The sequence below is a fragment of the Ursus americanus genome, chromosome 4 (assembly GCF_024610735.1).
Source record: "Ursus americanus isolate L20-20 chromosome 4, mUrsAme1.1.p, whole genome shotgun sequence".
Lineage (NCBI taxonomy): Eukaryota > Metazoa > Chordata > Mammalia > Carnivora > Ursidae > Ursus > Ursus americanus.
In genome coordinates, this window is record NC_142130.1 from 58765306 (window position 1) to 58791897 (window position 26592).

At 35.6% G+C, this 26592-nt stretch overlaps 1 protein-coding gene across 2 annotated transcripts in view; it reads right to left on the bottom strand.

Annotated features, from left to right (window-relative positions):
• Window positions 1-26592, bottom strand: part of LOC123784132 (uncharacterized) — a 351543-nt gene that overhangs the window by 61192 nt on the left and 263759 nt on the right. The window lies entirely within an intron of this gene.

Below are 26592 nucleotides of genomic sequence, written 5' to 3' on the forward strand. Positions count from 1 at the left end.
TTTTCAAAGCCCCTTTTTTCTTATTAGACTTCTCATTATCTAACACTTCAATCTTATCATTCATTACCTTCCAGTTCCAATTCTGTGCTAGAATGGAACAGCATCAGTTCCTGTCTGTAACTGCTTATCTCCACCCACGCCTTGTACTTAGGAAGATCAGAAGCCTTACGCAGAGCACAGAACACGACAGTTTAAATGCCTTAATGTGAGAGGAGAAAGGCAGCTCTCTTGACCATCAAAGCCCTTAAAATACAGTTGACCTACAGATTCCATGTTATATTAATTTTTGGTGAATTCAGAAAAATGTTTGTGGCATGCCAATCATATGACAGTCACTGTGTTATTTACTGAAGATAGTTTTGTAAGAAATGCTTATGCCTCTCAACTCCAGGAAGGAACTTATAACATAGTGACAGAGGTAGACATGGAACAAAAAGTAATTGCGTAAATATTTAATCAGTAAGAGATATGAAAGAAAAGTTCAAGTTACGATGAAAGCTTTTATTGGGGCAACCTAACTTTTCTGAATAGCAAGGAAGACTTGCTTGAAGAAGTAATATTTGAGCTCTTTCTGGAAGGGTAAAAGGGAGTCACCTAGGAAACAAGGGGCAGTGAAATTTTCTTGCTTGCCTGCTTTGTGAAGCATAGCATTCTTTAATGTAGACCAACTCCACTCCCAATTAAAAATAAGGGATACAAGTCAAATATTCTTGAGAGAGATAACAACAATGGCTTCAAATGCAATTAAAGAATAAATATGATTTATATTTGATCTTCTAGGAAGAGAAAAAATAGATTTTGATGGCCAACTTCGGAGTGAAAGACAGAATCTTAGGACACCAGTTGACATAAATAAAAAGAAGGAACATAGAGAAAGATGCAGAAATTCATTCAGTTCGCTTCAATAAACACTAAGCTAGGCATTGTGTTGAAGATACCAAGACATCGAATATGGGTTTTTCACTCTTAAGTATTTTATAATTTATTAGGGAGGTTGTTCAATAAATAGAGCCTCTTCCTGCAATACAGTAAGTGCTAAGGAAGAGGACTGAGCAGGATGACAAGAGAACTAAGAAAGAAGCACTCAGAGCTCTGCCCTGGGTTTAAAGAAGGTTCCTAGACCAGAGATCTTCTCAGCACCACTGTGCCAGGCTCCGAACTTCATGAGGACAGATGCTCCTTTGTTCAGGACCTCACCATGTTTCTCTTCATCTGGCTATTGATTTGTACCCTTTAATATCCTTTGTGAAACAAAACAAAACCTGGTAGTCTAGCAAGTAAATGCTTTTCCTGAGTTCTGTGAGCCTCCCCCCCACCCCCCAGTAAATTAATCGACCAGAGGAGGGAGTTGTGGAAACGTCCAAAACTGTAGCCAGTAGGTCGAAGCACAGATGTTTAAACAACTTGGCCTTGCGATCAGCCTCTGGGTAGAGGGCAGTCTTACAGAACCGAGCCATTAAGCTGTGGAATCTGATGTTAGGTCTGGGGAGACCGTGTCTAAGTTGAACTGTAGGACCCCCAGCTGGTGTCAGAGCCTTGCTTAGCGGTGCCACCCCCACACTGAAAGTGGTGAAGAAACAGCAAAGCACAATCAATATATGCTCTCCGGGCTTAAAGAACGAATACTATATGGGGGATACAGATGAACAAATATTAACTACAATAGAGAGTGTGATATTTACGAGAATGGAAGCACAGTGTTATTGTAGTACTAGAAAGGCTTATGGCCAAAGGGACGGACTCATAAATGAAGTGATATTTAGGCTAGGATTTGAGACAAAATAAAAAAACCGTAAGTTAAGACATAGATTACTGTGGGAGGAAAAAAGTGATCCTCTAAATTAAGGAAATAATAGGTGCCAAGGCCAGCAGTCAAAGAGCATAAAATGTTAGAACAAACGTGGGGTGAAATTGGAGTTGTAGAATTCAAGAGGTAGGTATGAAGGAGAGAGGTAAATGGGATAAAAGATCCCCAAAGCCCTGTAAACCACATGAATAAACTGGACTCCATACTGCAGTAACGTGGAATCACTCAAGTGTTAAAACTATGAAATGCTACAATCATATTTAAGTTTTATAATCGTAACTCTGGCTGCACTGTGGATGTTGGGGGGAAGGACTGGCCAGGAGTCTAAATGACATTTGCTGATGGCCTGAACCATGCGAAAGTTGTTGCAATGGAGAGAAAAAAATGATTTATATTCCTTACATGCTTTAGGTTTAATTTACCCTTACGTGAATTTACAGATTTGGGGGGAGGGGAGCACTTACTCTGTTTCAGAAATAGTAAAAGTTCTTAATAGCCTTGTAACAGCAAACTGTTCAAAGCTTCTTTTCTCAACTGTAAATTGGATTGCTACCACCAATAATAATGTAGATAGTACTTGTTTTGTTCTTAAGACATCATAGAAGAGCTTATATTTAAATATTTTCTCAGAGTATGGTTAGGTCATGCATTCTGAGATTCAGGGTAAGAGTTTTTCTGATAAAAGAAGATGTGTCAGCTCAAATAATATGCAAGTGCTAAGTATGAGAGAGACACTACAATTCAGGGACTATAAATTAAATTAGTGAGACACAGATTAGAAAAATAAATTGAGGCCAGTTTGTAGATAATCTTGATACCAGACAATTTTCACTTAATCTCATAGACAGTCAGTAACTAGTAGATTTTGGGAGAAGAGTACATAGTATGCTGACTACAGAAGAAAGAGTCTTTTTAACTTTATCAGGAGAAAGACAGACTCAGATTATTTTAGATATTAGAAGTAGAATAATTCTATCCAAAATATTTTGTGTTGTCTCAGTCTGAGGATTTCTGAAAAGAAGTAGAAAAAAGTTTCGTAAGAGGTGAGGATGTCGATGTTTGCTGAAAATATTTGAAAAGTCAGCAGCGCCTCTTTTACTGTGAGCAAAGGGAAGGCAAAGAGAAGAGAGAAGATTGGAATCTTGTGTTCAAGTTTTTCTAGAAAGTTGGACTACTGCCTGGGTAAGGATAGATAGTGTTGGGGGTCTGGGTTAAATAACAGGGTGTGTGAACATTGAAAAAGGACAGGTTGTTGAGACACGGTGACTTAATAGTGGTTCGTGAAATCCTTGGAAGAAAGAATTTTGCAGTTATTCCATGAGAAAGGGGAGTAGGATAACTATGATCTTTAGGGGAACTAAAGTCACGAATCATATTCTTCACCAGGAAATTTCTATAACTCTGTGTCAAAGACTTAGTATTCCAAGTAGAAAATATTTGAAAAAAAACCTAGTCTGAGAGCTGTCAATGTTATATGGGAAGTCAGGTTAAAAAAAAAAAAAAAATATATATATATATATATATATAAATACACACACACACACACACAATCAGTTAAGCCGAGTTCTAGGTATGCCTGAAAATAGGGATAAACTCCAAGTAACTCTACTACTCCCAGCTTATTTCAAATAAAGAGAAAGGAAATAATACAAGTTATAATCATTACAGCAAACCCTGGTAATTAAGTTCAACTTGGTTCCTCTTTGAGTCTTTTATAACGTGCACATTGCACAGAATATTTTAAATTTGATTGTGATTTGGGGGTCGTTTCAATGACTGAATTCTTAAAACTAATTTCAGTTATGATAAATTTTATTTAAATTGAATGAAACATGAAGTTCAAACCGTTTTATTAGTTTTCTGCTTTTAGCTGAATTGATATGTCTGATACGTTATGAGTAAATGATGCCACTAATATGTTCAGTTTTTCCCATAATGAAATAATCTGCATTCATGACCCTCTAACGCAGTAATATAGATAACACTGTATATGACTTAGCAGAAAATATTTGCAACTTCATGTTATAGATAATATTTTATACTCAAAATATATCATTCTTTGGTATATTTTTTCTTTTTTAATAAGCAACAAAAAACTGATTTTTTAACAATATGATTTTAAAGAGTGGGGCTTAATTAAGAGAAATTCTATGATTTCTAAAAGAAAAAGCTTAAAGTATAAAAAAGAAACTATAACAACACAACAAAAGAAAAAGCTGCATACCTACAAAACAAAACAAAACAACAAATAGCACCAATTCAGCAGGCATATGTGTTAGATTCTGAGTATTCCCGACAAGATTTTGCTGAATCCATACTATTTGAGTTTTTATGTAAAATATGTTGCATGCTTTCTCTCGTAAAAAGAGTGTTCTGTTAAAAACAACAGCAACAAAACCTATCAAGATATTGTGAGGTCGACTTGGCCAACTTTATCTCTCTCTTGGACATTAATAAAAGCACAAATATAGTATTCCGGTTTTTTATTGTTTTCAGTAAGGGTGGAAATAGCCAAGGGGGAGAAAAGAAATTTACAAGAGGCACCAAAGTTAAAACATGAACCTGTTCCAAATTTGTGACAGCTCAGTAGTGAACCTGTTACCTGGATCCCGGGAGAAATGCCCATGTAATCACTTACAGATCTGAATACCTACGGTTCATTCAAGGAACAAGGGAGTTGTTTCCTCATGAGCTCTTTGGCAGTGTTTCTCAAATATTCTTTGCACAAAAACTACCAGAAAAGCTTGTTAAATGTAACTTTTGTTCCCCTCCCCTCTACATGGTGGTGTGCTTACACAGAAGCTGCCCAAGATGTGCATTTTCACAAGCTCCCTAGTTGATCCTGATGTGATACCAGACCAGACCTAAGAGGCACTACTAAAAACCATATAAATAACCAGGACTTCAACTTTTCTGGAATCCAAACTTTCCTCCCTGTGAACTGGGTCCACTGTCAGACTTACCCCAATGTTTACAGGGTAATAATAAGAATAATGATAGCTAAAATGTATCTTTGCGCCCAGCACTGTTCCAGGAATTTCATGTGTATTGGCTTTTTAAAATTCCTAAAATAATTCTAAAATGCAGTCATATGATTATCATACTCATTTAATAGATAAGAAAATGGAAGCGGAGAGATTTGAATAGCTTGCCGGAAGTCACACCACTAGTAAGTAGCAGAGCAAGAATTCTAACCAGTTACACTGGAACGTAAGTTCTTAAGCATGATGCTGTTCTGAGACAGTAAGTAAAGTGAAAGCAGAAAAGGAGAGAAGAGAATGTGGCTGTTAATGGGCTTTTCCTGTCCCATATCAATTCTCTGCCTCTGCATTTCCCAGATTCTCTTGTCCTTTGTCTTCCTGTTACATTCAACCAAGGGAAGCACCCTTGGGAGATGGTAAGGCAGGACAAAGGAAAAGCCATGTATTCTCCTCCCACTTAGGCAGCATCTCTAAAATGACTGGGTCACCTCATGGTCTTGCTCTGATCTGGCACCCCTGACGAGAACCAAGCCTACACCAGCTCGTATCCCTCCTGGCCGATGATGATACCGCCTAGTCCTTTTATTCTCCCTGGCCCAGACTGCAGTGTCCTAGAGTTACTAGTCACTGTGCAGCCTCAACATTCCCATTCGATCTTTCTTGTTTTCTACCTGTACCCAGTTCCCTGTAATGGTTCTCTTAAACTACTAGGTGTGACCTTTGTTTTCCTGAGAGGAAACAGCTTGACTACAGAAGGCAATATGGTATAGTAAAAATAAAAATAAAGATAAAATGATGAAATAAAACTTAAAGTAAAATATACTGATCCAGAAATGACAGCAAATCTTCCTTTATATTTTGTATTTAAGATATGAAAGGTTATCCTCTTATTACACCTGTCTGCTAATCCAGTAAAACAAACTGACACTAAAATAAGAATTAACAGATGCATAAATTAAGAACCATCAAAAATTTAGAAAAATAAGAAATTGAAATCTCCTGCCTCCTCAGACTCTATAAGCTCTTCTCCTCAGATGTCAGTTAATGAACACTAATATTTTCTTTTTTATTTGTTTGTTTACTTAATGAATTTTCAGGGTTTTGGTAAACCATAGCAAACAGACCATAAGAATTTATAAATGTTTCTGTCCCAAACTGCACTAACATTATGTAAAGAATCTAACAGGGTATATCCATGACAGGAGAGAAGACTTTATGAAAAAGAAATTTATAATTTTGAAGGTTGGAAAGTGATGGTTGGAAAACCGTTTTTATTTAGTCAAATAAGACAGAAAAAATAAAATGACTCAGTGACAACAGACAGGGAACCCAAGAGGAAGCTGCTGAATTTGCCTCTCAGAAGCCCTGAGAGGCTCTGAGTCTGGTGGCAGCAGGAGATGAGGGGCTGAAATGTGATAGGGACTCTATCTGGACCAGCTGGAACCCCAATTTGCCATACTATAAAGACAATGGACTCTACAGCACTAATTCTGGCAGAAAACAGTAGTTATAGTGATGGATAATTGCACTAGAATGATATGGAAAAAGATCTGAGCTGACAGAGCCAGGTGTAAGGCTGGTATTCAAAACAAAAGTCTAAGTGAAAAATTTGGAAACTGAATTGTGAAAATGTCATATTCTCTCCCTGCTCCCATGAGATCAGCAGCAAGAACTCTCAATCCTAAATAGGAGACTGGAGGGGTTTTGGCTACTGATGTCTGGGGAATCCTTTAGTGAATAAGCTGGCTTATTAGCTTTCACTGAAGCCCACAAAAATAGCAGGAGATAAGATCAGAGCGCATACTAGGGTAAGACTGAGTAGGAACATTTTGCGGCATATCTTCATTTCGACCCACACAACCCTTGTCCACCCTGCCTGATAACCTAAGGGTCAAACCTATATGTACTATGTCAACAGGTTTCCTTGTATGTAGTTTGACAAATGGGGGATGGGCACCGCTTGGAGGTCAGAAGATGGAAGGAAAGAGAGGCAATCATATTTCTTTTCCTGACTCAATCTCATCAATTGGTTTAGGATGACAGCATCTCTTTATCAAAGACTCAGCTGTTATAAAGCAGCTCTCTAAACAGCTACCCATTCTGGGTACCAGTAACTCTTTCCTCTCTTGCTCTGGCAGGCCTGATGTTGCTAAGTATCTATATTGTTTGGTAGATGCTGTGCAGAGACTGATATGCTTCCCCTGAATTCCCCTTCAGCAAAGAACACGTTGCCCCCACTGCTGGAGCACTGTAACTCAGAACAAACAACTCTGAAGGGCCATCCTAGCTCCTGAGTTGCTCATGTGGTCAGCTGAGGTGGCCCCTGAGCCTGTACCACAACTAGATGTTTACCTCTACTGTACACTGCTTTCTCCTTTTTTTTCCACAGGTGTTGATCCTGGTCCTGAGGGCATTGCTAAACTCAGCCTCAAAATCTGCTTCCCAGAAAATCCTACCTACAAAACCAGGAGAGGGCACTATCTATTGTTGGTTTCCATAAACCTTAGCCACACTTCTGGAAGCAGTCAATGGTCAAGTTTGAAGGGGCCATCTGTTGCCACTAGGCAAATGTCTGTTATAGCCTTATAAGACATTTTATTCTCTCTGAGTGAGATGGAGAGCTACTGAAGATTTTTTGGGAGAAGGGTGATAGGATGAGATTTAAATCAGATTGATTGCCTGTTATATGAGGAATATACTATAGGAAGGCAAGGGCAGAAAGAGTGAAATAAGTTAGGAAGCTATTGTAGCTAAATATCCAAATGTGAGATGATGGTAACTTAGGCCAGGGTGGAAGCGGTGGTTAAGAGTAGTTCTGATTTGGAATACAATTTGAAAGTAGAGCTATTATCTAAGAGATTATGTGAGAGAAAGAGTCAAGTCTAATTCCAAATGTGTGTATGTGGGGAAAGTAGACTTTCACTTTTAAACATGCTCAGTTTTAGATGACTTTGGATATCAAACTGGAAAGTCAACTCAACAGTTTTATACACAAGTTTGTAGATCAGGGGGGCATATCTAAGCTAGATATATAAATTTTGAAGTCATAAGTGTATAGATAATATTTAAAGCCATGTAAATCAATAAGAGTGAGTGTAAGCAGAAAAGAAAAGAGGTTTGAGTGAACCCTAGAGGTCTACAACATAGTTAGCGAGGTGAGGAAGGGCCAGCAAAGAAGATGGGGAAATGGAAGCCAGTAGTGTAGGAGGTGAACCAAGAAAGAGGTGCTAAAGTCTTTGAAGGAGGAGGAAGTGAGCAACTGTGTTAAATTCTGCTGCTAAATTAGGTGATAAAAGACTAAAAATTGAACATGTGGTGTAGCAAAGTGAAGATCATTGGTGAGTTGGCAAACGCCATGTTGGTGTACTGGTCGAGAAGAAAGCCGGACTGGAGCAGATTAAAGAATGAATGGACAGAGAAAGTGGAAATAAAAAAAATATATAGACACCTATTTTAACACATTTTTCCACAAAAAAGTCAAAGAAATGTATAAATACATGATTTAGATATGCATAGAGAAACACCACAAGGGACAGCTCACAAAATTTCAAGTGTTTGCATCTGAAGGTATTTATAAGTAAGTCTTGCTTGGTTCTTTATAGATAACATTTAAAATTTTAAATATGCTCATGTATTACATTAATAAAAAATTCATTTTAAAGTATACTCATATATTTGTCATATAGTATTTCAGTTTATAATCTTAATTTTCACAAATCATCTAGACTGTAAACTTCATGACAGCTACATTTTTTTCTATTATAGTCACCATTACATCCCCAGGGACCAGAATTGTAACCTGCCACATTGTAAATATTTTATAAATATTTGTTAGTTAGTTTGAATGATATTATACCAACTTTTCTGTACGTTGCTTTTAAAAACTATTGTTAGTCTTATATAATTTTTCATATCAAAACACAGAAAGGTAACCTTACTTCATTTTAATGTCTAATAAAGTTCTAATGCTTAATTAATACTATTTATAGATATTATGTCTCTGTTTTCACTTTTTTAAAGATTTATTTATTTATTTGAGAGAAAGAGACAGAGAGAGGACATGTGCACAAGCAGGGGGAGGGGCAGAAGGAGAGGGAGAGAGAATCTTCAAGCAGACTCCCCACTGAGCCCAACATCAATGCAGGGCTTGACCCCAGGACCCTGAGATCATGACCTAAGCCAAAATTAAGTGTCCAATGCTCAACCAACTGAGCCACCCAGGAACCCCCTGTCTCTTTCTATTTTCAAACATCTTTTTAAATTGCTGTTAATTTGTAGTATATTAACTACATTGCTTAGAACTTTATTAGGTAGTCTCTCATTTTCAAATAAATTTAGGAATGAGCAATAAATATTCTTTAGTAACAAATAATTATCAACCTGAGTATTTGTGTATAGACTATTTAGTCCTTGATTAATCTATGAGAATGAAATCTGACAATTTGTGCAATACATATCCTCATTACATTACTGCATGGCAATTAGGAATAACTATTAAAGTTTCCTATAAACAAGATTTTTTTATAAGCCATTCTATACATGTAAAACCTGAGAGTAATATATTGTCCTGAACATGTGAATGGAGCTAAGTTGCTAAATTCAACTACAACATTTGCCACCAATAAAACTATTCCAAAATTTGGAGAGAGTTGATTTTTGTTTGTTTTAGTTAGAAGATGCTTGCAGAATAGGTTGTTTACATATCCTTTATACAAGGGAACTTTGTGAATGGTAGCACTTGGTAATATTTTATTTCCCTTTGTTAGGATAACTAATAAATAAGTAACGGTCTAATATTTTATTTAAATATTATATTTTACAAGCTAATTATTTCCTATGACATATTAGCTTTTTTCTTTGCCATCCCCCATGCTCTTTAACTTCCCCCAGTCTGCCCAGACATAGAAAAAATTTTTCCAGTGATCCTTAAAGTGCAATGGAGCAAACATATTAACAATAATATGTCTTACTATTATCATTTAGTGAAAAGTTTAATGACTCTTAAAAATACTCACATGAAGAAAAAGCAGTATTGCAGCATGAAATTGTTATCTCTGTCCTAATTCAAGCTATTCTCTTTCTCTAGGGATCTATATTCAGAGTTTATTAACTCCAGTAAGAGATTACAGGAGGTAAAAGTAGGATATAAATGATTAATGCAAAAAATTCAAAACAATTCTATCATGTTTCTATTCTATGCATGAGCTCCCTATATATAGGATACAATTATTTTAAAATTATGTCCCTTCCACTTATTTTCCCCTGTCCAAATTGTCATTCCAAATGTGAAAAAAAAAAACTTAAAACTGTCTATTTACTAGATATCTAAATAACTCCACAAACAAGTTTTGTGTATTTTTGCAGCCATGAAATTCAAAGCAGTTGTGTTATAATTAGTAGTTTTTTATGGTTCTAAAGAGACTGATATTAAAAATTTTTTCAGTATTTCAGAGAGCTCTGAAGTATAATGATGTTAAAAATATTTTGAAAGATTCTTGTTCAGGGATAAAACCTTAAGAAAACTCTGCATCATAATAAAGATACTAAATCAGTCTAACATTATATAAATTTCTTAAAAGCTAAGTATTTGTTATTTATTATATACATTATTACTTAGTATTCTGTTAGAGAAGTATCAAAATAAATGGCACATAGGGCTAAGTGTATTTTTCTAATATTATTTGATTGCTTTGCAATCAGGAAATTCATTGTCATGGTTTCCTTTTACAATCAAAACACTTTGTTCTCCACATGACCACATAACACTTAAGTCCCTTTTTCAGAAAGCACTTATACAATATCTGAAGATCATAAATGAATTGTGGTCAAGTAATAAAAGATACATTTTTAATGCATATATGAAAAAATTACCAACATTTTTCTGAATTCCTACTTATAAATGGAAAGAAAATGGGCTCACTTAAAGGAATTTATCTGTTTTAAAATCTCTTAGGTCTCAAAACATGTGCTCAATCTAGTTTTGATTTTGTACTATAATTCTGCATTGATTCAAATGTAATCCTACGAATTTTCTATTGCTGTCCACTGATTTGTAAAGTGGCAATAATTATTAGAAGATGCCTCAATCCTTGTCATAACTTATTTCAAAAATGTCTGCAACCATTTCCCTCCTTTTATTACCCTTTGCAATTGGACGTTGCAGTTCCCTTCAAGTGAGCATTTATCCTATCCCATGCCTTGCATGAGGACTAGGCTTATAACTTGCTTTGGGCAACGGAATACAGCACAAGTGATGATGTACCAGTTCTGAGTTTAGGCCTCAAGAAGTAGTACATAGTTTTGTTCTTTTCCTCAGAATCCTACTGCAACCTGTGAAAAGCTTGAGCGAGACTGCTGGATGAAGATACAGGGCTCCATCATCCTTATCACGCCCGCTCACTGCCAGCTAATCATTAACATGAGGGAGGCCAGATTAGACCAGTATTCTGCCAACTGGCCACAAATGCCATGAATGAGTCCAGCAGAAATTAGCTGAGGCTCATTTACATCCAAAGAACTGCCTAACTGACTAATGGACTCATGAGTAATCTAAGGGGTTGCTGTTTAAAACCATTACATTGTGGGGTGCTTTATGAAACAGCGAGAAAAACCGATACAGCCCCATATGAAGCCCATGAAATATTTTTCTTGGTACTTCTGCAGTCTAAACCAAATGGGCTGCTGTGAATTGTACACTCTGATGAATTTATTGCGAGCTGAGAAAGCATACATAAACCAACTGGAGAAATGTAGAAGCTTTCATTTATTTGGGAACTCCTGCCAAATTTTGGTACCGTGAACTGTGAAAATGGAAACTGATTATATGTAATTATGTTACTGTCCAAGGATTATGGATAAAATAGTGATATGCATGTTCAGTAAATCATAGAAAACAAGACCCAAGAAAGAGCATTGAAAGTAGTCTGAAGGTGTTAATTTGAAGATACAGTTAAAATAAATAAAAAATAAATTTCCGCTGGAAAAGTGGCTCATTATCTTGAAAAGGGATGGAAATAGAAAAGTAGACTTACCATTTTTAGTACTATTTTGTTTCATTTGTTTTATATCATATGACACTCAAATAAAAATTTGAATCTGTTCCTTTAACATAGTTTATTCTCTTCAAAGGTGATTCTCAAACTGTCAAGTGTGGAGTTCTTAAGAGTAAAGGAAAAGGTGTGCTCTAACTAGGCCCTCTCATTTTAACTCAATAACATATATTAAGTCAGATTTATCATACTAAAGAACTTTTACTACTGTTTTATCCTAATGCTGCTGTCTTGGAATCACTGGTTGTATTCATACTCAGTGGAAATCCTAGTATTAACAACTTGTAATTCTCTATCAGTTTTTATTCTGTGTTTTCTGCAGAAGCCCACCTAGTTTCAGACAGATGTCTCAGAACAGTGGAAGTTAGAATGAGTGTGGGGAAATTGTATGAAATTCAACTCCTTCCTTCCTTCCTTCCTTCCTTCCTTCCTTCCTTCCTTCCTTCCTTCCTTCCTTCTTTCCTTCCTTTTCTGTCTTTTCTTTCTCTTTCTTTCTTTCTTTCTTTCTTTCTTTCTTTCTTTCTTTCTTTCTTTCAGATTTATTGATTTATTTGAGAGAGAGAGAGAGAGATAAGAGCATGAGCAGGAGAGGCAGAGGGAGAGGGAAAAAGAATCTCAAACAGACTCCCCACTGAGCGCAGAGTCTGACGTGGGGCTTGATCTCACAACCCTGAGATCATGACCTGAGCTGAAACCAAGAGTCAGACAAAACCAAGGGAGCCACTCAGGTGCCCCTTCCTTATCCTTTTAATCAGAGCACTTATCTCTTTAATTTGTTTGATAATGGAGAAACCACATGACATATCTTGGAAACATGTTATATCACTACTAAAAGATATAAAATTACATGAATGTTTTTGCAGGGAATACTCTTGTATGCTGCTGCCTGGTGTTTGCCACAGGTATGTGTTACCATTGTGACTGACTCACAATTAGTAAACAGAAATCAAGGACAGAAACTGTGTGAGAGAAAATCTTCTGGGATCTAGGCCTTGCTGTGGCCATAGAAAATTACTACCCAGAATTACTACTAACAGGCGTACACTGACAAGTTAAGAATACATACATATATACATACATGTGTCCTTAGTAATTAAAAACTTTTTGAGCAAAGTTATATGAAATGAAAAATATGAAAGATCAAGAGGAAAGGTTCTCTGGTTAAATGGGGGCAAAATGCAATTAGAAAGAGATAGAGGCTACACCAAAATAAAAGGCTTTTGCACAACAAGGAAAGTAATAAAATGAAAAGGCAACCTACTGAATGGGAGAAGATATTCACAAATGAGAGAAGATATTTACAAATTCCAAAATATATAAAGAACCTATGTCACTCAACACACACACATGTACACACACACACACACACACACACACACATACACACACAGTCAAGCCCAGATAATCCAATTTAAAAATGGGCAGAGGACCTGAATAAACATTTTTTCCAAAGAAGACATGCAGATGGCCAACAGGTCCATGACGAGATGCTCAAGGTCACTAATCATCAGGAAAATGCAAATCAAAACCATAATAAGATATCACCTCATACCTGTCTGAGTGGCTAGTAGCAAAAAGACAAAAATAAATAGTAACATGTGTTGGCAAGGAAGTGGAGAAAAGGGAACCTTGCGCACTATTGGTGGGAATGCAAACTGGTGCAGCCACTGTGGAAAACAATTTTTTGAGGTCCTCAAAAAATTAAAAGGAGAATTCTATGTGATCCAGTAATTTCACTGCTGGGCATTTACCACCCGCTCCCAAAAAAAGCCCTGATAATACTGATTTAAAAAATAAATGCACCCCTGTTTTTATTGCAACAATATTTACAATAGCTAAGATATGGAAGCAGCCCAAGTGTCCACCGATAGATTCATGGATTAAAAAGGTGTGATGTAGGGGCACCTGAGTGGCTCAGTCTGTTAAGCATCTGCCTTCGGCTCAGATCATTATCTCAGGGTCCTGGAATCAATCCCCGCATTGGGCTCTCTGCTCAGCAGGGAGTCTGCTTCTCCCTCTCACATTCAATCTATGCTTTCTAATAAATAAAATCTTTAAAAAAAAAAAAAGGTGTGGTGTAACACACAATGGAATACTACTCAGCCATTAAAAAATGAAACCTTGCCATTTGCAACAACATAGATAGAGTGTATTATGTTAAGTGAAATAAGTCAGACAGAGAAAGACAAATGCCATGTGATTTCACTTATATGTGGAATCTAAAAAACAAAACAAATGAATAAACAAAATGCAGAAACAGACCCATAAATACAGAGAACTGATGGTTATCAAAGGGGTGGTGTGTAGGGGTATGTGCAAAATGGGTGAAGGGGAGTGGGAGGTATAGTCTTCTACTTATGGAATGAATGAGTCATGGCGATAAAAAGTACAGCATAGGGAAAGTAGTCGATGGCATTTTAATAGCGTTATGGGGACTGATGGTAGCTACACTTGAGGTGAGCATGATGTACAGAGCTGTGGAAATCACTACGTAGTACACCTGAAACTAGTGTATCACTGTGTATCAATATTTCAATTAAAAAAAAGAGGGGCTCAAGAGTCATACATTTATTATTTTGACTACAAGTGGATGCCAGTGTGTTTTCAATATAGTTATTAATGGAATTATATGGATTCATTAGTGATTGCTATTGAGAAAGTAGATTAATCAATTGCCAAAGCAAAAGAAAGTGCAAATTTTTTAAAAAATTGGACTAAATTATCAAAACATATTTCTACTTATATTGTTAAATTAACTATTTTATTTTCCAAATAATCTAAAGTAAAGCAAGAGATAGATTGTTTAAAACATGGCATTGTGGGGGCGCCTGGGTGGCACAGCGGTTAAGGCGTCTGCCTTCGGCTCAGGGCGTGATCCCGGTGTTACGGGATCGAGCCCCACGTCAGGCTCCTCCACTATGAGCCTGCTTCTTCCTCTCCCACTCCCCCTGCTTGTGTTCCCTCTCTCACTGGCTGTCTCTATCTCTGTCAAATAAATAAATAAAATCTTTAAAAAAAAAAAACATGGCATTGTGTATAATTCTTAAGAGATACATTGCTATTTTGAGTATTTCTATTTCACTGAGAAATAACATCGCATCAAATGGTTTTGCTACTGAGTTTCATGCCCAGATCATCTATTTTAGTCTGTGGGACAGCAGTTTGCATTCGTGTAGATGACGCAGTTTATGTATATTTCTCTTAATCTAGAAGGCTATTGTATTATGTTTTCTACAACTCTTAATCCAGATTTCTGTCCCATATGAATATTGCAAGCATGCAAGTGTCAGTAACTCTAAACACAGGAGAAAATGAGTTCTGGATAGAAGGTAATTACCAAGTCACACAACTCTTGGTTTAAAGATAATTTCAAGATACCTGTGTATTCAACGAGAATACTTTGAAAAAGTATCCAAAAACGTTTAACTGAACCTTGTTTACTAAAATGCATGCCATGAAATCAATGAACCTAGGAATGCCATAGACCGTTCATCTAAAAAAGACTTCCATTTTAATAACTGATAACCCTGGAGGATAGTCATTATTCAGAAAGTTACTCTACAGCATCTAGGGGTTTAACATGAACTGTGATTAATGTGACTCTGATCAAATACTGTGTAATACTGAGATTTTTATTTGAATTTTTATATTGGTTTACTTTCTCACCATGCCTAAAATCAAACATAACTGATTAAAATTGAAATAAAATATAAGGCAAAGGGTACATTTTGAATCAGAAATTATATTTTATCAATTTACTTTTAACTTTTTTTTTCTCTTCATGTTGCAAAACAAGTAACAGAGAAGTATTTTTAAAAAACATAGTATGACAATTCAGGAGAAAATTTTACTTTTTAAAGAAAATAACGGTAAATCATCATGTGAAAATATTCTTAAAATTCAAGAGCATCATGCTCCTATGCTTCTATTGTAAGAAAAAAGGCAAATTATAAAAATAAGAGCCTTAATTGTCTCTGTTGAAAATAAGGGAAGAGACTTCCCACCACTCCCTCCTTTTCCAATGAGCATTTACTTTAGAAAACTTGTAAAGTAATTTCTCCTCTGTTTGAAATATATAGAAATCCTTTTGAAGACTAGATTGGCCTTCTGTCTCCTTTATGACCAAGGAATGGCTTTCTCAATGATTTTGGAACATCTCTTTGAAATACAGATTTCAAGAATGATATCCCCCTGATCTCCCAGTTTCTGAGGGAGGGTAAGAGCCCAACATCAGTGGGCACCTCTCTCCAAGTTGCAAAACTTCCTCCTGTCATAAAGACATGAGCAGTTTGTTTTTCCTCTACAGAAGGTCAATTAATTAACACAAATGGTCACCTCAATTGGCAGGTGAAGTTAGAATGCACTATGTGTAAAAATGGTTACGTCAAGTCCTCTTACTTGAGGGCTAGTTATTGTTTATCTTGAAAGCACACATGGAATGGGTTATATCTGCTTGGCCATATGAGGCAGGTGAACTTCTTTCCTGTCTGTGCAATTTCTTAGCAGATTTCCTGTTATGGGCATTACATTTTGGTTTAATGCTTATTCAACAGTAAACGTGTTGTCTCTACTACCATTGTGGAGATTTTCAGGATGGGAGAGTTGATTTTGTTTTAAATTCACCAATACTATCATACTAAGTTTCATTCTTGAACAACACTGGAGACTACTTGATGACTCAAGATGAGAAGGGAGGTAAACATGCAGGAGGAGATAGAGAGAGGTAGAGAAAGGATAGTTTCATGAAAACCATTTGGGATACTTGGGAGGAAAATTCTCCATCAAGGAAACACCAGAAAATAACAACAGAAATGCTTAGCACATGGAGTACTTAAATTTTTTAAAATTATAATACAAATGTTAAAATATTTTATGTTTAATACAGTATTGCGTTTTTATTATATATAGTCATATTTGTAGGAGAAAAAATTCCAAAAAGTGCATTTAACAATGGCATTTACTAAAATACCAGAATTTGACAAGTTACAAATTTATTAAGTTTTCATTTCTTTTCTCTCCCCTAATTTATTTCAATCCCTACTCCCTAGAAATAAATCTCAATTTGTGAATATATGATAAGCATAAGCTTTTATCCTGTTTAAACTCATTTAAATATATTTTATTTTTAAAATACAATGTAGATTATTCAAAATACAATTCATGTGCCTTAGTGCATGTATTTGAATGTTAATTATAGACAGATGATTACAGAGTATAACAGTAAATATAAAATGTAAGTAGGTTCAGCCTAAGAAAATAAATCTTGGTTCTTACTAATTGTGTTTGTCTTCTTACACTAGGTCCTTCTACAACTGGATGGTTAAGATATTTGCATTTTCTTCTTGAATTCACCATTTCTTTACCAATACATTTTAGAGATATTTCTAAATTATCATTGCCATGAAGAAGCTGGTCTCACCCATAAATCATATGGACATGCATAACTTTCTTACAATTTTTTAGAACTTCCAGATTTCTATTTTAAAAGGTTCTGTCTTATCTTAATTGATGGCTCACTCAGTTCTCTGCAGCACATGAAAAAGATACCCTCCAGCTATAGGCTTTTTACTGTAAATGGCTCTTTGCGAGAACCAAGAGTTCACTAAGCTAACTACCCTCAAAGATGAAACAATTATTTTAAGGGATTAAAAACTGTTGTTATTGTAATTAGATTTCAGATACACTCAGCAACATACTTGTTTTTGAGTTCTGCTTTGGGCTATTGCAAATAGAGGAGATATAAGGATTATTTTCTCGCATTGGTCAGAAAGATAAAAGGCCATATTAAACAAATCAATAAATAGTCATTTTTTTACTGAAAACATTCAACCATCATGATGGTCATTGTGACGCCACACAAATCAGCTATAGATAACAGAGAAAGAATTGAAGCACTGTAGGGACAAAATGTAGAGGGAAGAAAATAGTTCAATTCTGTTTTTTTATTTGATTATATCCAGTGAAGTTTCTTCACTGCTTCCCCAACTTCATACCATCAATCAGGAGCATAATATTTGTTGCATAGAAAATCTCAGTCATTGCACTTGTCTTCACTTTAAGATCACATTTGAGTTTTTCAAAAATTTTATTTTAACTTAGAAATTACAATAGAACCTCCTAGATTTCTTTTGTGAATAGTTATGCAGATAAAACAGCCAAACTATTCAATCTCAAGCCAACTCTTGAATATCGGTAGGGAATATTTTGAATGTATTGTGTCCATTAAATTATACGGCTTAGTTTTAAAAAAGGAACTTATTCTGAGTAATTTGTTATATAATAAAAATTGTAAGAACAGGGAACCACCAAATATTGGTGGCAATATAAATTAACATCTAAGCATGCTGGAATTATCTACTCCCAAAAGCTTGGACTAAGCATTTTCTACAAGCCCAAAACTTCTCCCCATTTTGTCAGATACATACTATAATGCAGGAGCTCCAACTGCGGAGGAAAAGTCAGGAATGGGAGACAGGGTTTTGTCCAAGGTGACAACTGTAAGACCAGTCTCCCTGGATTTGAATTCCAAAAAGCTAATATCTAAATCTCAAACCAATGCAATTGCACACAGACACACACACACACACACACACACATACACACACACACACACACACACACTTATATATTCTTTTTTAAAAAGACAGTGAATCCAATGATTTTATGGTGAGGATATATACAATCATTGGATTCACTTCTAGATTTTTTAAATAGGAAATTGTTATAGCCGAAACAATTAAAAACAAGCCCATTTATCTTGTGCATTCACCTCTAGGATCCCAATTTAATGGAGCAGCTTGTTTCTTGATTTCTGACGTTGCAGAGATTCTATAATATCAGAGCAAGAATATTGGTTGGTTTTGGTGAATTAAGATATATAGGATTGGAACTTAAGTGCTCAGTAAATTTTTTTTTTTAAGATTTTATTTATTTATTTGACAGAGATAGAGACAGCCAGCGAGAGAGGGAACACAAGCAGGGGGAGTGGGAGAGGAAGAAGCAGGCTCCCAGCGGAGGAGCCTGATGCGGGGCTCGATCCCAGAACGCTGGGACCACGCCCTGAGCCGAAGGCAGACGCTTAATGACTGCGCTACCCAGGCACCCCTCAGTAAAAGTTTTTAAAAGATTGAAATGGAGTTGAAGAATTTAAGTTTGCATTCATCCAAATAAAACAAAAATGATGAAATTACTTAACTTTGCAAAGTAAATGGTGTTAAAAGTCATAGGCTATGGATATAACAAAATAATAAGAGCACTATTTCCACTCTCACTAAATTTAGTGTGTGTGATCCAAGGAAGGCCATTGATATATAGAAAACTATATCCTACACGATTTGTTTGAGAAACATATTACAGTAAATATTCTCTAAAAAAAAATCTTCATTTGGTCAGCTAAAGAACCTATATCCAGTGGTAGTATTCTATGGAAGTATGGAAGTATTCTATGGAAGCTCTTATTTTGGAATTGACTATACATGTGGTAACTTAAAATATACATATATGTGTGTGTGTGTGTGTGTGTGTGTGTGTATGTACATATATGCGTTTTCAATATATTTACTTTTTTTCTTTATTTACTAATTATATTATATCAAGGTGTCCCCCAAATAAACTCCTTGAGTAATCAATATTATATTAATACTTTCAACTGAAACACATAAGAAAAGGGGTGGAGAGCAATATCAACAGAGTAAAACCATGAGAACATTATATTTGGGCTAAAATGAGATGAGACTACAAAGCAATAGGCTCATTCTTTCCCCTATCAATCATTATCTGGTTCTGAAAACTATATGAAAAAGGAATTCCTATCCCTCAAAATAAATAATAACCCTTCCAGTTACTCTAAAATAATCAGTTGCTCTTGTCTCTGTCATTTCTTCATTGTGCTAACATGAAAAATGTTATTTTATGTGCTGGAATCTTATTTTCTTGGCCACAAGGTAAATATTATTGGACTAAATATTGATGTTTCATAATAACAATGATTGAGGCAATGTTGTTTTAAGAAAGAAAGGGAAGGACGGGAGGAAGGAAGCAAGAGAGGGAGGGAAGGAGAGAAGGAGGGAGGGGTGAGGATGGGAGGGAAGAAGGGAGGGAGGGAGGGAGGGAGGGAGGGAGGGAGGGAGGGAGGAAGGAAGGAAGGAAGGAAGGAAGGAAGGAAGGAAGGAAGGAAGGAAGGAAGGAAGGAAGGAAAAGGAAGGAGGGAAGGAAGGAACAAAGGAAGGAAGTCATGTTATCCTAGGGGCAAAAAAAAAGAGTATCTAGATAAAAGACATTTTTAATAATTAATTTCTAAAAATAATACCAGTACATTCAGTTATTTCTAAAATGCAATTTTTACAGTATTTATCCATTTATTCATATTAAAACCAACGTTTAAGATTCAATTTTTTTACAGTCTAGATTGATAGTTGATATAACAACAACAAGAAATTTTGTCTCCTTAGAGCAATAAATTCTTCTGGCAAATAGCTAGAATGAAAACGGTTTTTAAATCTAATTGTTTCCCAGGCTGCATGTAATATCTGAAAGCTCTCTCCTTGATTCATTTTTTTCATAAATAGATGTCTCAGTGTAGAAATAAGCATAACGAAAAATGTCAGTGTAGACATTGATATATTTTGTACAAACGGAGTTTCATTACCTGCCTCTTCCAGCACAAAGTATCGGTGGTTAACTTTAAAAGGTCTTGCCCTTTATTGAATTGCACCATATCTTTAGGCTTTGTTATACTTTGCTATCATGTGTCTGTAGGAAGAGACTGAAATGATTGGGAAATCAGTTTTCTTCCTTGGACCTATTTTTTTCTTTACCTTTATTTACTGATTCATAGCTTTCCTTTCCCTGTGATCTATTTGTATTCAGAGGAGAACTGAACACCTCTCATCCTGCTATGAATGGGGACTTTCTACCACATTACCTCTGTAGTTAGAGAACTCCGCTAGGTCTCAGTAAAGCAGAGAATTGATTTTTAAGATCTCGATGTTAACTCTCCAGATTTACACATCATTCTATCCGTTCTTTTTCCCTTTTTTCCCTTTTTTCTTCCTTACCAGAACAACTTCCTGACTTACCCTCTGAAAAGCTTTGTCTACTTTATGCTCTTTATCTTGGGGTGTTGCAAGACCTCAGGCTATGAGCATTCATAGCAATACTTCTTCTTTAAATGTATTTTTAAAATGATATCAAATAATCTATATTCTATTTACCCACTTTGGACATATCCTTATCCCCTCTGGACACAGTAAGGGTCAAGAAGAGCAAGCGGTAACTGCCGTAACTACCACACGTACGAGCTGGTTTACAGAAGTCACTTAACCAGCAGAATGGGCTCAATTTTATCCCAATTTGCTGATCCTTTCTGGGAAGCTATGGACATCACATAGAATAATGGAGGTGACATGGCTCACAAACCATGTAGTTTATTTGTAATAGCTGACCAGTTGTGTAGGACATACAAGTGTGCAGGAATTAAAACTCAGTATTCTAACTTTTATCCAAGAAAACTGCCTCCTGAGCAAAAATGATTTCATCTACCTTTTATTTCAACCCTCAAATTCTTTCCTGGGACCTCCTTGCAGGTAAAGTTAGCTATGAATCCTATTTAATGTATACTTTTTTATGTGGCTTTTCTAGTTATCATTTAATTATATAATGAATGAAATTTGTAATCAGTAATCAGGAATAGAAGATAAATAGTTTGGTCTTTGCTTCTTTGTCTCATCCTCCAAAGTGTTCCTACTTTATCCTGTTTTTATATTACAAAAAAGTAAATACTACCCAGCCCCTCTTCCTTTCTTGATGACCAGGGAAATTTCAGCATGGCACATATAATATTTATTTTTCTAAATATGTGTCCCTAGTTTTCTCTCCAAAACAATTTATTGTGTTGTTCCACATTAATTTTGCTACCTAGCTCTTGAGACATGCAAATAATTGAATTGTCAAACCAGACTAATACAAAGCAAACATCTTCCCTAGTATCAAGCTTTACTAATAATTTGCTATGTACAGGCAGTCAGTAGGTTCAGATGAAGTAGAGGCAAGACTGGACATCAAGAGTAGCTACCCAGGTCCTGTTTTCTTACTACAGAAATGTGTCCTCTATCCCAGAACAAGAGATGAGGTCTCCAAATGAAGCTACAGCAGGAGGAGTGTCTGAGTTTTCAAGTATCTCCAGTTTGTATCTCATAGAGTTATACAGTTCCAGGAGTTTCTCCAGGGAGACGTGCCTCATCAATCCACAGGTACTGGGTTCTCTTTATTATAGAGAATGTCTCTTAACCAGAGACATTTTGCTAATAGCATTTCAGAGATGAAGTCTTCCCCCTATCAATATCACTTGTCTTTTAACCTTGACTTCAGGTGATGGAGATCTAGTCATCTGCCATCTTTGCTTCCTTCCCAAGGTGCCCCAGGTAAAGAAAATGAATCCCCATCAAGCCAACCACTATATGTACCTCCTTCACCAGAACTATACTTTTGTTTCAAATACAAAGATTTCCAGGACAATTTGGGTGACCCTGTGAGATACAAAGAAAACTTCTAGCTCAAGTTTGTCACTTGTCCCACCACGTGATGATCGAGCCTGGTCTCTCTCTGGTTATATTCCCTGCCACGGCCCTCATTCTGCATCCTCCTTCCTACCACACCACCTAGCTTCTGCCTACCTGTGGTTCTGCCACAGTGACAATACTCCCTGTCTCCTTGCTTTCACCCTTGTCTTTCTCTGATATGAACACCTTCAACCAGTTTTCCTTGCTTCAGGGATTCCAGTTTCTCCTTCATGATTCACCACAGGCATCCATTGCTCCAGAAGGTCACCTACCTGACCCAAGTATGAGAAATGATGACCTTTCCCATGCCCTCTCCATCCTATGCCTCTCTTTATTTATACATTTACCACACTCTACTAACATTTTCTCATGACAAGCTTTCTTCTCTTACTTATTTCTAAGACCTAATCCATATTGCCACAACAAACATTACAATGTCATACATAAGCAATGGGAAGTTCACAATTACTAAATGAACACCTGCTTAATGAATGAAGCTGCTCTCCAATGCCACCACATTCTTTTTCTCATTAAAAAAAGAACTGTGCAAGGTCCTGGAGATGTAGTTGCAAAAAAAAAAAAGCCAGCACTCTGCTTTCACCTGAGGTCATCATGTAGTGTTCTCAGGAAGTTCTCTACTGGTCAGCTCTATCAGAATCCCCCCGCACCCCCGGGGGTTGTCAGGAAACTAATTAAAATGCATATTTCCAGCCAACCCAAGGCCAAAAAATTAGAATCTCTGAGAATAGATCCTAAGAATCTATACTTTTCTAAGAATTTCCCAGACTAGTTATCATATGCATGAGAAGTTTGAGAATGTCTGGTTTACTTACTAGACATTATATTCCAAGTACAATTCAGTGAACTAGAGAGAAACTTTAGGTTAAATTTCACTGTTATCAAAGCAATGAGGCCATAAAAGATGTGATTCACCATTTTAACAATTACAGGATTTCATCAGAGTCACAATAAAAATAATTTGTGCTATAAAAGGAAACACACACATGCACACACACACTTTCTTGCAAGCAGAACAAATGTTCAAAATTACACATATTTCTCAGGGCTTGGTAAACCCTGACTACTTACAAAACACAAAGTCCCTGAATACTACCGAACTCTTTCTTTCTTTTTTTTACATTTATTAACAGTATTACTCATTATAATCATTACAAAATACACTAACTTGCATTGCTATTAATTATTGCACATATTTTCTTCTGAAGATTGACTATTCCTTGAAATCAGGATTGAACATCCTTTATAATTTCCACTGCCCATAGCAAAATGAGTGAAACAGAGAACATCACAGTCAGTACAAAAATAATTCAAGAGTAAAATTATTTCTATTTAAACAGCAAAACACAATACACAGATGATGAAACATCCAGTCAGGCTTTATTCTTTTAATTAGTTTAAAATGATGTGTTTAGAAATAAGCCAATTTATACGGGACATTGTTTCTATGTTCTTACCATACTTTCTTACACTATTATTTGAAAATTGGAAAAGTACATTTGCAGTGGCTTGAGGACATTGTAGTTATATTTAGACAGAACTGAACATGAACCCTAGGACTTATGAAAGATGGACCCTAGCTATCAGAAAGAGTAAGAGAGTGTTAATTTGAGTTTTTCCCTGAGGTGCAGTTTTATTTTTCAATAGGACAGAAGAAATATGTATCACCCAACTCAGTACAGTTTGTTTCTCAAAAAGCCCTTAAAATTTTTATTCTTCAACCAGTTTTTATGGCAACTACAATATCATACTCACAGGATTACACTGTAAGCTTTTCTCAAGTTTCTTCAAAGAGCTCAGCTTTAACTGACCTTCTGGCTGGATGCATAAACCCTTGATGCTTTGAGGTTTTTACTCAGTCTGAAATAATAATGAGTGTTTGTTTGTTTTTTTCTAGCTGATTCTAAAACTCAGAAAACTAAATTTACACACTACTAAACAGAGTTATACAAATATTTTATGTTCTTCTATTTATATTCATCATATGTGTTAAACATTTACTGAATTTCAGGTTCTAAATAATGTGTGACAGTGGTAGAAATATGAATAAGGCATATTTTATACATTCAAGAGAGCTCAGAGCTTATTAAGTGGATTAGAACATATAATCAAATAGTGTTCTAGAAGCTAAAAGAGGTTAACACCAGAATAGAAATTAATACGAATTATGGTATATGAATTTTGGTAAGATATTTCATTGCTTTAGGCCTTAGTTTTCTCATTTGGAAAATAGAAATAATAATGCCAAAATGGAAGAATTATTTAAAAGATTACGAACAATGTAACACAGTGCTGTTTGCACTCTATAAGTAGGTCCTCAAGACGTAAGAACTATCATTACTATTACTTGAGAAGTCTTTATCAAAGCAGAGGAATTTTACCTGGAATTAGAGGAAAGAGAGGAAAAAAAAGACACAGATGTTCCCAGTGGGAGTTGAGAGGCAAAGAAAGCATCACAGGTAATCATACGAACAATATAGAGGAGAAGATATAAGACATTTTCTATTTCAACAAAAGACTGAGGTTAAATTCTTAGTAGACAATATCCTTACTGTGATTTCATAAATGAATATTCAGGTTTTTTAAGTAAGGTTCACAAATTTTTTAGAAAGGTAGCCACGTGGACCATTTCATTTTCTTTGTGTACATATTTTTCCTTCAGAAGAGAATGAAGGATAGGATAAATGACTTAATATAATTTGGTCAGAAATGCAGGAACTACATAAATAGAATAAAACCATCAAAATCCTTAGTAACAACCCACACATGGAAACCATTGTCCATGAATGATGACATGAACTGATGATATGATGTGTAGTTTAAACAGAAAGGTGATTGTCATTGGAATATAACCTCATCTTTATAATGAATGATATATGTATTGGTTTTGAGGGTAGGTGTGAGCATCAGAATAAGAGAGAAATCCTGTTCTGGGAAAGAAGGGAGTAGCATACACTTACGTTTGCTCCAAACTTTGCATGCAGATCAAATAAATTTTTATCAGTCACAATGGGACACATTGGACAGCTCTTATACTAAAACTCCTCTCCCCAAAAAAGGAAAAACAGTTCTTTGATTAATTTTTATCATAAAACAAAAATATTTGTTACCAATTTGCTCAAATGAAACAAAACAAAAAGTATATGAGAACGAATTTTGATAGAATACTACTGTTGAAAGAGTCTGCCAAGATTTTATTGAAATCTTTACTTTACTATTAACTGTGCCAAGAGAAACAGCAGGTATTTCTCTTGCCGATCTTTTGGAGTAAAACTAAGTTCCCTAGTCATTTTATATTTTATCAAAACTGCTGATATTACCATAAAGAATCTAAAAAAAATAATATTTTACATTACTATTTAACCCAATCTTAAGGAATAATATTTAAGTTTTCAAGGACAGAACTCAAACATATTTCTGGCTTTCAAGCTACAGATTTTTTTCCCCTAGGAATTAACTTTCATTACAGGATTTTTTTTTTCTTTTTTTAAAGGCAACATTAATACTTTTGCTGCCAGTTCTTGCAGGGAATTTAGAAATCTCGCCATCCAGCTCAATCAGGTAAGACATGCAATGTTGGTGAAGAATGCCAAGTTTTATTCTAAGAGACTTTGGCTTAAGCTAGTGTCAGATTTCACACTAAAACAATATGCAAACAAAGAGATGTAAATTTTCAATAGTACTGAAAAATAGGTGTGATGATCAAAGCAGGGGAGAGATTGTGAGGTTTATTAGTGGAAGCTGAGAACAATACAGGAGTGATGTAACCCTTTGTCACTGTATCTACAGATTTACTTTAGGGGCACAAGTTCCTAATTGATTAAAGGGAAAGAAACCGTCTCTTTCTTACTAAAGGAACATTATTTTTAAGGCATATGCCTACTACCAGCATTCCCATCAAGCCTTCTCTTTCCATATCTATTTTAAGATTACATTTCACGATGATGTTATACAAATAGTACTATACAATATGATTGGTGTTACATTTTGAGATAGTACAGACAGAAAATGAGGAAGAGCCACGAAACAATAAACTAGCAAAGCAGTATTGTTTTACAGTTTTATGCTGACTACAGAGAACGTCTAGTTTTCCCAAAATAATCTTCCACACAGCCTAAGCTAAGCATGCAGTGAAAGAACTCCTTTTAGTACAATAGAGCCAGTTTAAATAAATGACA